Here is a 9377-nt window from a genome sequence, read left to right as displayed (position 1 = left end):
AAAAAAAAAAAAAAAAGTGTAGTAAAATGTGAGCAGAGAATAAAATCTTGAATACAAGATTATCTGAGCCATATACATATCACATGGGCTGTAAAACAGCTGCCAGCTCATTTTCTTATTTAGCAAATAATTACTGAGCACCTACTATGTCCCAGAGCACTGGAAATAACTGTGGCAAACAAAACCTGCCTTCATGCAGGTTACAGTCTAGCATGGAATGCAGACACTTACAGAAAAAACTGCAACACGTTAGAGCACTATAAAAGATCTTGGGGCCATGCATGGTGACTCATGTCTGCAATCTCAGCACTTGGGGAGGCCTAGGCAGGAGGATTGCTTGATCCCAGGAATTCAAGACCAGCCTGGACCACACAGCAAGGCCCTGTAATACAAATTAGCTGGGTGTGGTGGTATATACCTATAGTCCCAGCTACTGAGGAGGCCAAGGTGGGGGAATTGCTCGAGGCCAGGAGTTCAAGACCAGCCTGGACAACATAGTGAGACCCTATCTCTTAACAAAAAAAAAAAAACTAAAAACTAGCCAGGTGTGGTGGCACATACCTGAGGCCCCAGCAACTCAGGAGGCTGAGGTGGGAGAATCACTTGAGCCTGGGAGGTGGGGCTGCAGTAAGCCATGATCACACCACCACAATCCCACCTGGGCAACAGAGTGAGCTCCTGTCTTGAAAGAAAAAAAAAAAAAAAAAAGGAAGGATCAGTTGGGCGTGGTGGCTCGCACCTGTAATCCCAGTACTTTGCAAGGCCAAGGCAGGCAGATCACCTGAGGTCAGGAGTTCAAGACCAGCCTGGCCAACATGGCAAAACTCCGTCTCTACTAAAAATACAAAAAATAGCTGGGTGTGGTGGTGGCACACCTGTAGTCCCAGCTACTCGGGAGGCTGAGGCAGGAGAATTGCTTGAACCCAGGAGGCAGAGGTTGCAGTGAGCCGAGACTGCATTACTATACTCCAGGCTGGGTGACAGAGCAACTTCGTCTCAAAAAAAAAAACACACAGTAGGATCCACTGTGACAGGAGTACCTAACAGGAGGTTCTCACCTAGTTGGGGGAATAGGACAAGTGTTGTCTGAGGATGTGACTGCTAAACTGAGACAGGAGGCTGGGCAAGAGGAGGAGGGAGAGAGGGTGAAACAGAGGATAAGAACATTCTGCCAGGAGCAGGGGCAAGTGCAGTACCTAAGACAGTTCAAAGGATCCTGGTATGGCTCCGCTAAAAGCTTGATAAGACACTGCAGAGGCCAACACAGGTGGCCTCTGTGTTGAGGATCCCGACAGTCATAGTTGGGTGGAGAATCACTGATGTGTACAGAGCTAGGTTCAGGCTCCCGCTGGCAGAGCTGCTCTTGGGACACTGGCTCCTGGGCCCAATTGTTTCTGGAAGGGTCAGGCCTATGCAGCAGCTTCCTGCAGGAAAGCTTTTATTTATTTTTGAGACAGGGTCTTGTGCTGTCATCCAGGCTGGAGAACAGTGGTGTGTTTATGGCTAACTGCAGCCTCAAACTCCAGGGCTCAAGCAATCCTCTGGCCTCAGCCTCCCTAGTAGCTGAGACTACAAGGGTATGCCATCATGCCTTTTGAGTTTTGTGGAGATGGGCAACACTATGCCCAGTCTGGTCTCAAACTCCTGCCCACAAGTGATCCTCTCGCCTCAGCCTCCCAAAATGCTGGCATTACAGGTGTGAACCACTGCACCTGGCCAGCTATCTTTTAGCAAGAGGGCTAGAAGGAGAGCAGAGCAGAGCCTCTGTAGGCCAGTGGGGGGTGGCAAAGGGGAGAAGTTGAGTCCAGGGGTAATCTTGCTCTTAATGGTTAGGCTCCACTTCAGAGTTACCAGACAACGCTCCTGGGAAATGCCAGCACCTCAACTTAAACCTCAGATCCTTCTCACCTCCTCAAAGGCTTCAGTTCTCAGCACCCCTCTACAGCATCAACAGTTTCAGCCTCCACACGGGTCCCTGTTGACATGCAACCATCGTCTTGTACCTATCTCTGTTCTTCTTTCCAGCAGAAGCGTGCAAAGAGAAACACCACCTCTCAAAAGTGTGGTGTTTCATTTACCGCCTCCACTTCCTCTCCTCCAATCATGCTGACCCTAGAGTCAAACTCTTTTAGGTCTGAATCCTGGTTCTGCCATTTACTATCAGCTGCCTGGCACTAGGGAGTGGTTAGCCTCTCTGCGCCTCAGTCCCCACCTCTGTAAAATGGGGGTGAGAATAATATTGCCACTTCTATATAATGAGGGTGACAGTACCTGCCTGGTGTGTATTCATGAAGTCACATTTGTCAGGCATTCAAACAGGGAGGAAATACTCAAGAGTATTGGCCATTGGCATAACCTACTCTTTGGAGCTGCTGCCTTTTTTTGAGACAAGGTCTTGCTCTGTTGTCCATGTTGGAGTACAGTGGCACTATCATAGCTTGCTGCAGCCTCAACCTCCTGGGCTCAAGCAATCCTCCTATCTCAGACTCCTGAGTAACTGCAACTATAGGCACGTGCCACCATGGCTGGCTAATTTTTTTAAGAGATGGGGTCTCACTAGGTTGCCCAGGCTGGTTCCCCTGGAGCTTCCAACCCTACCAAACCACAAAGATTGCTCTGTATCAAAGTCTTCAACAATGTCCATCTAGCCTAAGCCATTGGTCACTTCTCTCTGTGCTCGAATGCCCCTCTTAGGAGCAGGTAACACGGTTGATCACTGCTTCTTCCCCAGACACTCTCCTCTCCCAGGAAACCGCACTCTCCAAGCTTCCCTTCTTCCTCGCAGATTATTCCTCTCCAGTTTTGCATGGAAGAATGCCCCTGGGCTTACTTTCCTTTTTTCTGCTTTATCTACATACTCACTCTAGGGCAGGGTTTCTCAACCTTGACACCACTGACATCGGGGCCAGATAACTCTATGTGCAGGGAGCTGGCCTGTGCACTGCAGGATGTTGAGTGGCATCCCTGTTCTCTACCTGGTGGATGCCAGAAGCACTGTACCTCTTCCCATCACCAGTAACAGAAAATATCTCCAGACATCCCCAAGGGTCCCCTGGAAAAAGGGGACAAGATCACCCCTGGCTGAGGATCAACACTCTAAGACCTAGAGTCACAGTGATTTATACAGTTCCCTGAATACTACACACGCACCAATGATTCCCAAATTTTATCCCACCTTGACCTGTCTACTGAGCTCCAGACTCTACCAGGGTGCCTGGTAGACATCGCAAATACAGCATGACCAAAACACAACTTCAGTGCACTCATGCCCACACCTCCAGTACCTGCTCATCATTTAGCCTTCTCAGTCTCAATCAACAACACCATGATCCACCCAGTTGCTTGGGCTCTATGACCTCATTCCTCTTTCCCTTACATCCAGTCTCTGAGCTCTGCCTCCTTCATGTATTCCAAGTCCATTCACTTCTCTCCATCTACAGGGATACCATCTTGGTCCAAGACACTATTATCTCTCTCCTGATGAGGCAGTACTGCCCAACTGGATTTCTAGCTTCCTCCTTTCTCCCTCCAGTTTCATCATCACACAATATTCTACGCAATCTTTAAAATCTGAGTAGCGTCTTTGTCTTTACCTCGCTATCACCTGAAGTTATCCTGCTCATTTGCTTATTTATCGTCTCCTGGTTTCTCAGGAAGGGCCTTGCCTGTCTTCTCCACTGCAAGGTCCTCACCCAGTACCCCAGATTTACGTGCTGCAAAGTAATAGTCAATGAACACATGTGGAAAGAATACATGATTGTCAGTTACCATTACGCCCTGTCCCAACGCCACCATCTTGACCTGCCGTCATACTTTTTCCACGTGTGGATTCCTCTTACAGACCTCCTCACTCCTACCCCCAAGTCAGGTTACACATCCTCTGCCTCTGAAAGCCAGGCCATTTTGGTAGTGGTGAGTACAGAGGAGAGAGGTGGGCTTTGTGTCTAGTCCTAAAACCTCATTAAGCAAAACGAAAAGCTGGTTCCTAACCCATCTGGTCTATGGCTCATAGCCCATCCTCAGCTCCTACCTACTTTCTCCCATTGCTAACTCCATCTCCTTACTCACTAGCCAAAGAATCATCTCTGGGCCAGGCGCGGTGGCTCAAGCCTGTAATCCCAGCACTTTGGGAGGCCGAGACAGGCGGATCACGAGGTCAGGAGATGGAGACCATCCTGGCTAACCCGGTGAAACCCCGTCTCGACTAAAAAATACAAAAAACTAGCCGGGCGAGGTGGCAGGCGCCTGTAGTCCCAGCTACTCGGGAGGCTGAGGCAGGAGAATGGCGTAAACCCGGGAGGCAGAGCTTGCAGTGAGCAGAGATCTGGCCACTGCACTCCAGCCTGGGCGACAAAGCAAGACTCTGTCTCAAAAAAAAAAAAAAAAAAAAATCATCTCTGGTCCTATAGATAAAAACCCAGCCCCGGCCGGGCGCGGTGGCTCAAGCCTGTAATCCCAGCACTTTGGGAGGCCGAGACGGGTGGATCACGAGGTCAGGAGATCGAGACCATCCTGGCTAACACAGTGAAACCCCGTCTCTACTAAAAACTACAAGCAAACAAACAAACAAAAAACTAGCCAGGCGAGGTGGTGGGCGCCTGTGGTCCCAGCTATTCGGGAGGCTGAGGCAGGAGAACGGCGCGAACCCGGGAGGCGCGAACCCGGGAGGCGGAGCTTGCAGTGAGCCGAGATGGAGCCACTGCACTCCAGCCTGGACGACAGAGCAAGACTGTCTCAACAAAACAAAACAAAACAAAACCCAGCACCAAGGATCTCCTTCTGCAGATCCTTCTCCTTCTCAAAGGACTCCACCTGGTCAAGCAGGAACAGCCCCTCCCCCACTGGTAAAGTACTGGAAGGATGAGAGCAGACCCTGAACCTAACAGCATGATTCCGAGAAGATACGTCCCTGTGAACTGAAATTAGGGCACCTCTAGCCTTGGGTAAGTTGAGGATTGAGCATGGGTAACCATCCCATTTGGTGCTACTCTGAAGCTTGCAGAGTTTATTTATTTACTTATTTTTTTGAGACAGAGTCTTGCTCTGCCCCCAGGATAGAGTGCAGTGGGACGATCTTGGCTCACTGTAACCTCTACCTCCTGGGTTCAAGCGATTCTCTCACCTCAGCCTCCCGAGTAGCTGGGATTACAGGTGCCCGCCACCACACCCAGCTAATTTTTGCATTTTTAGTAGTGACAGGGTTTCACCATGTTGGCCAGGCTGGCCTTGAACTCCTGACCTCAAGTGATCCGCCTGCCTTGGCCTCCCAAAGTGCTGGGATTACAGGTGTGAACCACCACGCCTGGCCCCTGAAGAGTTTAGATGTCCTTAGCTCCACACCATTTGAGCCCTCAAGGATATTCTGATGTATCATGCATTTACACAAAAATATTAAAGTAATATAGACCAGTTTTTGCCAAAAGTATTTTCCTTTGTGAATCCATTACGCCACTTTAATTCCTTAATTGATTTTCTGTATGTCACAATTAGCCAGTTTCAATTTTTTTTACTTTCAATTTTGATTAAATTTATTTCTCCCAAGATCAAGTCTTTTCCATGTGAATTTTTTTTTTTTTTTCTGAGCCACCTCGCCCAGCCTGTATTGATTACTTATATATACCAAGTCTCATTTTCCTGGTGACCTGTTCAAAACAGTAGAGTCAAAATGGCAAGTTTAGAACATTCTCCTTTATACAGGACTCTTTCAACGCAGTACAGCTCTTCTCAAGAGACCCTTGGTGGGGTGTAGTAGCTCACACCAGTACTCCCTGCATTTTGGGTGTCCAAGGCAGAAGGAACTCCTAACCTCAGGTGATCTGTCCGCCTCGGCCTCCCAAAGTGCTGGGATTACAGGTGTGAGCCACCATGCCCAGCCCAAAGACACACTCTCAAGAAGGCAGGATGCTAGCACAGGCCTTGTCCCTGCACACAGTACACCCACCAGGGGGAAGGTCTGTCACCTTCCATATGACCTAGTCTGGCCTTCAAACCAGGGGTTCGTGTGTGGCTCTTTCCCTGAGTCAGCCCAGCGTGGTCCAGAAGCAGCTGGGCTGGCAAGCTCCCCTCTAGTGACAGCACGTGTCTATATTTGGGGAAAACAGCCAACCAGGAAGGGATGTTTCATTACAGGTTGCCAGAGCCTGTAATTGTGGGGACCCAGCCAGCTCCAGCTCACGTCCCTGCCTCCCTGTGTCTACCCAACACCCAGGGGACTTCCATCCTGACAAACGGTGGAGGTTTCAGAGGCTGGGCCTGACCACAGGCTTCTTGTAGGAGTTCCAGGACACCACGGGCTTGACGCAGTGCTCAGCTGCCAAGCCACCCCAACCCCCCAGACAGTCCAGGTAGACACAATTGATGGGCATTTGCTTCTGGTAGAGAAGAGACAACAGTTGATGATCCTGGAGAAGCCAGACCATGAGCTTCACTTTGGGATCTTGGCTCAGGCTGACCAGCACAGGTAAGGGTCAGGGTCCACAGCCAATCCCCACCGCTGTTCTGGTTCTCGGTGGGAAGCTCAGGCTGTGCCAGGATGACCAAGGATCAAACACAGCGACAGGCATCAATGTCCTCACCTGTCAGCTGAGAGAATAACACACACTGGCAAAGCTGGAGGATCATTCAAGAGCTAAATGATATAAACTGCCTAGCAGCGGGCCTGACACATGGCGGGAGCTTAGGAAATAAAATCCCTTTACTCCTACCCTCTCAAGTTTCTTTCCCTGAAACAGGGGCTCACTCTGTTGCCCAGGCTGGCGTGCAGTGGCACAATCATGGCTCACCGCAGCCTCAAGCTCCTGGACTCAAGCAATCCTCCCACCTCAGCCTCCTGAGTAGCTGAGGCTACAGGTACATGCCACCACACCTAAGTTTTTATTTTTTTGTAGAGACAGGGTCTCACTTCTGGAAGAGAACAATGGGGAAGAACAGAGAGGTCTGAAGGAATGTGGGGGTGTTTGGTTCTGTGGGATGACATGAGCCTCTCCTCTGTCACCCCAGAAAAACCTCCCTACTCCTTATGTGACTTCAACGCTGTCAGGACCAGCTTTAAGTTTGGGAATTGAATGACATTCTTGAGGATGGCCTCAAGGAGAGCTAGCTAACTCTGTCATATTTGGGTTAAGTTTTGTTTTGCTGTTTTCTCTTAGAGATAGGGTCTCACTCTGTTGCCCAGTCTGGAGTGCAGTGGCGTGATCATCACTCACTGCAGCCTCCGACTCCTGGGCTCAAGTGAACCTCCCACCTCAGCCTTCCGAGTAGCTGGGACTACAAGTGTGCGCCATCATGCCCAACTTTTTTTTTTTGAGAAGGAATCTTGCCCTGTTGCCTAGGCTATAGTGCAGTGGTACGATCTCGGCTCACCACAACCTCCACCTCCCTGGTTCAAGTGATTCTCCTAGTAGCTGGGATTACAGGTGCCCACCACCATTCCCGGCTAACTTTATTTTTAGTAGGGACAGGGTTTCACCACGTTGGCCAGGCTGGTCTTGAACTCCTGACCTCATGATTCGCCCGCCTCAGCATCCCAAAGTGCTGGGATTACAGGTGTGAACCACTGCGTCTGGCCAGCTAATTTTTTTTTTAGTTTCTGTAGAGACAGGGTCTGTGTTTTCCAGGCTGGTCTTAGACTCCTGGGCTCAAGTGATCTTCCTGCCTCAGCCTCCCAAAGTGCTGGGATTATAGGCTTGAGCCACCGTGCCCAGCCGAGGGTCAGGATCTTAAGGGATTTGGTACAGTCTCTCCTCAATTCCAGCTTGACACATTCTTTGTGGCCTGAACCTTGACAAAGCTGGATAATACAGTCCCAGGCCACAACACCCCCAGAGCTGTGGAGGCTGCAGAAGTGGGCCTGAAATCTGTCTCTTAGCTCAGAGGGACACCAGGTCCCACTGGCACAGAAGAAAGAAAGAGGGAGGAGGAGGAGGCCAGGGCCATCATAACCTCCCTAACTTTGCCTTGATCATCGCTAGTATCTACTATCACCCTTTTTCTTTTTGTGACAGTGTCTCTGTTGCCAAAGCTGGGGTGCAGTGGCGCGATCTCAGCTCACTGCAACCTTCGCCTCCCAGGTTCAAGCAATTCTCCTGCCCCAGCCTCCCCAGTAGCAGGGACTACAGGCGTGCACCATCATGACAGGCTAATTTTTGTATTTTTAGAGAGACAGGGTTTCACCATGTAGGCCAGGCTGGTCTCAAACTCTTGACCTCAGGTGATCCACCTGCCTCGGTTTCCCAAAGTGTTGAGATTACAGGCCTTAGCCATAGCACCTGGCCTCCATCACTAGTATCTCTGTATTTTAGAGGAAGCAGGTATGGATCAGAGGCCTAGATCCAGCTGCCCACATCCGTGCTCCTTACCTTAGATCCTGCTATCAATTACATGTCCCCAAACCTAAGCCCACTCGACCCCTGAGAGGTACCCTAGTGATCCTGTGAGGGTAACAGGTCTACTCCTAGGGCAACTAGGCTCTTGGTGGGGGCTGGGGGGGGTCTGGGAACTATAGTACACTCTCTCAAAGACAGTGACCACCACCTCTGGCTCACTTCCTCCGACTCTATCTCCGGGGCCTGCTTTCCCTCTGCTCCCTGATTGGGCTCAGGCCTCACCTTCCACTTCTCTGACATGAGTTCATGGCCCTGACCAGGCTCTGACCCGGCTTTGCTCCCCCGTCCCAGGCCTCAGGCTGCTCTGCCTGACAGAAGGGTTCACTGCAGACTCAGATCTGCCACAATCAGCGACTCTCAGCTCTTGGGAGCCCCCTGGTGGCTCTGCTGTGGCCAGTCCAACACCTTCTGGTTGTTCTGCTGGGATCTTTCCTGGAAAGCCAAATCCTTTGACTTCCAGCCGGCAGGAGGCCCAAGTAAAAGTTAAAGCTATTTATCTAAGGCCTGGCACAGTGGCTCATGCCTGTCATTCCAGCACTTCGGGAGGCTGAGGCGGGAGGATCATGAAGTCAAGACCAGCCTGACCAACATGGTAAAACCTGATCTCTACTAAAAATACAAAATTGGCCAGGCGTAATGGTGCATGCTTGTAATCCCAGCTACTCAGGAGGCTGAGGCAGGAGAATCGCTTGAACCCGGGAGATGGAGGTTGCAGTGAGCTGAGATCGGGCCATTGCACTCCAGCCTGGGCAACACAGTGAGACTCCATCCCCCCTCCCCCGCCAAAAAAAAGAAAAGAAAAAAAAAAGCTATTTATCTAAATATGGTTCTGTTTTAAAAATACATGTCCCCAACTTCCAATATCCTAGAGCAGCTACAGAAAAATAAGCAAAACTCCCAGGCAAGGCAGAATGATAACCACCTTTTTTTTTTTTTTTGAGACGGAGTCTCGCTCTGTGGCCCAGGCTGGAGTGCAGTGGCCGGATCTCAGCT

General features: G+C 50.3%; 1 protein-coding gene across 7 annotated transcripts in view; it reads right to left on the bottom strand.

Moving 5' to 3' along the window:
* Positions 1–9377, bottom strand: part of STYXL1 (serine/threonine/tyrosine interacting-like 1) — a 63659-nt gene that overhangs the window by 45154 nt on the left and 9128 nt on the right. The window lies entirely within an intron of this gene.

The sequence above is a fragment of the Colobus angolensis genome, unplaced genomic scaffold (genome assembly GCF_000951035.1).
Source record: "Colobus angolensis palliatus isolate OR3802 unplaced genomic scaffold, Cang.pa_1.0 Scaffold120, whole genome shotgun sequence".
NCBI lineage: Eukaryota > Metazoa > Chordata > Mammalia > Primates > Cercopithecidae > Colobus > Colobus angolensis.
This window is presented reverse-complemented; position numbering and strand designations above follow the sequence as displayed.